The 3917-nt window shown below is 35.1% G+C and overlaps 1 pseudogene; it reads left to right on the plus strand.

The window, feature by feature from the left end:
* The first annotated feature begins 1479 nt into the window (after nt 1-1479).
* Nucleotides 1480-2518, plus strand: LOC104847490 (annotated as a pseudogene).
* The last annotated feature ends 1399 nt before the right edge of the window (nt 2519-3917 follow it).

Genomic DNA, 3917 nt, shown 5'->3' on the forward strand with positions numbered 1-3917 from the left:
ACACTACTGACAGAACAGTTTCCAGATGCAAGTGAAGACTACAGTAATGTGGCTTATCTCATGACTTAGAGGCCTTTATAAAAATGATATAGTATAAATTCATAGCTTGTTCAAAGATAATACAATAATCTTCCAGTAAATATTGGAGTATGTATATAATTTGATGACATTACAATCCACCGGATTAGCGTGATTCTTACTTACAGTTAGTGCATGTGCCTTTGTCCTAGATCTCTCTCACTGTAGAACAGCTCATCCAATTCTCTTTGGGTAAGTTTTACAGCTAGGATGGGGAATGTAAGTACATATTTGGAACTATCTCAACAGTTTTGTATGATGTGGCTATATGTATCATACGTATAAGACATATTCCAAATATACTTCTCATGAGCAAATTAAGTTCTCTAAAACAAGTTGTGTAACTCACCTGTTAGCTCTCCTCAAAGATTGTTATTCTCAAAGAATAACTCAAAAACTTTAAAATACTGTGAAATATTTTCATTGAAATAAATCATAGGATCAGTGTAATGAAAGGTGATATCTTTCAGAAAACATTAACTTACATACTCTGGAAAAAACAGTCTAAAAATAGATTTTTATTATTTTCTTGTAATCTTCTGTATTTAATATATATGTGATTAAGAAAAATGTTTTATTAATAATTCTTTAATAGAGGAATAGTTACAGATTTCAGTTTTCACTGGTAAAGAATAAATTTTTATGCTTAAAATTAGCCTGATAAACAGTCAAGTATTCAAAATTACTCACAGATTTATTTTAATAATTAAGAAATTTATTGACAAGTCAGCAGGATTGAATTGCTCAATTTTAGCAATCATTTTATTTAATGTAAAACAAATATGTTTAGTGACAAGACCTAAATTCAAATTAGAACCATTTTATTTCATCACTATCTAAATATCTTATGAGCCAAAAAATACAACATGTTGTATACTTTGTGGTTTTTTTATAAATATATATTTAGCTTTTCCCTCTTTCTGAAGGTACAGTTATGATCACGAAATATGCTGAGTGTTTAAATTTAAAATACTATTGCAGTAAGATACATGGCCATCAATCCCTCCTTGAAATTCTCCCCCTTGCTTCAAAGCACTTCTTTCCCCTCACTTTTTCAAGCAGTTCAGGAAGGTCTCTTTCCTGAGTATCTTTAGTTGCACTCTGGCTGCCTGTATGTCCTGAACTGATTCAAAACATTTACTTCTCATGATTATTTTGAACTTGGGCAAGAACCACATGTCTCATGGTGACCGATCCAATGAGTAAGTCGGTGAAGATGTATCATGCTGTTTTTACTAGTCTATCCGCTGGATGGCTCTCAGCATCAGTGTTCACTATATTTTCTACCACACTAATAAAGACGTTCAATGTTTTTGTATACCTGAGATGAGTGAAGCAATTAGATTAAGCAAATTAACTTATTCATCCCCTAATATATTTATCTTCTTTTGTACTGAAAGTATGCAAAGTCTTCATTATGAAGATGAAGTGTTGGGTGATTCTGCTCCAGAACTTAATGAAGAATCAGAAGACTAAGTAGAAGAGGAGTAAGAAGAAAGACAACAGTCTCCTGAACCTGTGCGAGAAAATGCTAATAGCGGTCACTACAAAGCTCACCCTGTGATTAATGGCATAGAAGAGCCTTTGGAAGAATCATCTCATGAACCTGAACCTAAGCCCGAATCTGACACAAAGACTGAGGGGTTGAAACCACAAGTGGAGAACTTAGAAGAACTGGAGGAAAAATCTACCACTATTCTCTCTGCAGAGCCTGTTTCTCTGCCCCAAGAACCACCAAATCAGAGAGTTGAAGCTAAGCCAGAAGTTCAGTCTCAGCCAAAACCTTTGCCTGAACAACATCCTAGAGATGGACCTACTTTCCTTCCTAGAGGACCAAAACCAGATGGAGAAGACACGGAACAACACTATGGCAAGAGTAGAATCATTTGCTACCCAGACAGTTATCAACGTTTTGTTTAACATGCCACATGATATTGATGAAAATGAACTGAAAGAGTTCTTTATGAGCTTTGGAAAAGTTGTGGATCTTCGCATCAGTACCAAGGGTGTTGGGGGCAAGTGTCCAAACTTTGGTTTTGTGGTTTGATGACTCTGAACCAGTTCAGAGAATCTTAACTGCAAAACCAATTATGTTCCGAGAAGTGTGTTTAAATGTAGAAGACAAAAAAAGTAGAGCTATAAGAGAGTAAGAGACAGAGGTGGTGGTGATTATTGCAGAGCTATCAGGCACAATGACCCTGGTCCTGGTGTCTCACACATCACATGATGACTCGTGACTGGGGTGGAAGAGGGCTTCGTCCAAGAGGTGGCATGGCACAGAATCTGGACTCTAAAAGAGCCTCTGGGCAGATCGAAGGCTGCTTCACTGGGTAGCAGTGCTGAAGCCACTGTGGGCCAAGTTTCAGCAGTGGTGCACTCTTCAGGGTGCTTGCATTCTTGTTAATTTTTTTGGCATTGGAATGTGACACAGCCTTTTTGATCATTTCTTTGATGTGTAAAGCATCTTTGGTTATCAGTTAAATTGAGGTGACCTTATTTTCCCAATTTCACAACAGTATTCACATTGTTAATTTATAAATCTAGACTTGGTGAATTAAGGACAGAGAGATGACCATATATTAATCTATAACAAAATGAACTTAAAAGTACATTCCCTCTGAATTCAGGTCCTTTGAGTAAAAAAAAAAAAAGTTCTCTGCTGCACATTTTGTTTAAGCATTACTGTTTCTGTCTATTAATGTTGGAAACACAAATAGTGCAACTTGTACAATTGGAGAATCTTGACTTTTTTCTTGGCTCCTCCCCAAAACACAAACCAACCAAAACTGTGTACTCATAGAAACAAATGGGGATCTGAAATGAACAGACACTTCTCAGATGAAGAAATGCAGTTGCTCAATAAATACATAAAACAAATTCAACATCATCCTGGTCACTTGAGATATGTAAACTAAAATGAAACGAATTCTCTCTCACTCCAGAAAGAATGCCTACCATCAAGAAATCAACCATAACAAGTGCTGGTGAGTCTGTAGGGAGAAAGGAGACTTTCTCTATTGTATGTGCAATTGTAGTGATATAACCACCATGGAAATCAGTAAGGATATTACTCAAAAAACTAAAAGCAGAAATTCCTTTTGATCCCCTTCTGTTTATCTTCCAAAAGGATTGAAGACATCATATCACAGGAATGTATGCATACCTGTGTTTACAGTAGTGTAACTCATAAGTATTGGAAACAACTTATATGTCCAACAATAGATGAATATGGATAAAGAAAAGGTAGCATTTATACATAATAGAGTACTACTCTGCCATAAAGAACAAGCTTGAGTAATTTGTAGAAAAATGAATACACCTTAAGGCCATAATATTAAGTGTAGTAACTCAGACACACAAACCTAAATGTCACATGGTTTCTCTTATAATTAAAAATCTCTCTCTCTCTTTCTGATTCTCTCCCTCTACCTCTCTCTCTCTCTCTCTCTCTATACTATATATATATATATATATATATATATCTAGTATAGATAGATAGATTGATGATAGATAGATAGATAGATAGATAGATAGATGACATAGGAAAAAGGAGAAGGAGAAAAAAGTTGTTGTACTCCAGTGCAGACAATGTATCTAAAACTGTACCTTGATTTAATACAATTGTCTTACATGTTTTGCATATTATTTGGCTTATTTTGTCTGGTTTTCAGTCTGTATGTATGATAATGAGCTTTATGAAATATCATAAAATAAATAAATAAATCTGATGCTGAAAAAATTGAGGGGGGGTAGAGGGAAGGTGAAAAAAACAGAATTGAAATGAGTCATGTACAAGTACCAGTTCCGTACGGTGAGTATAGTCATTATGTGCTGCAAAT

Source organism: Fukomys damarensis, unplaced genomic scaffold (genome assembly GCF_012274545.1).
Source record: "Fukomys damarensis isolate Sample0158 unplaced genomic scaffold, DMR_v1.0_HiC HiC_scaffold_24, whole genome shotgun sequence".
In the NCBI taxonomy this organism is placed as follows: Eukaryota; Metazoa; Chordata; class Mammalia; order Rodentia; family Bathyergidae; genus Fukomys; species Fukomys damarensis.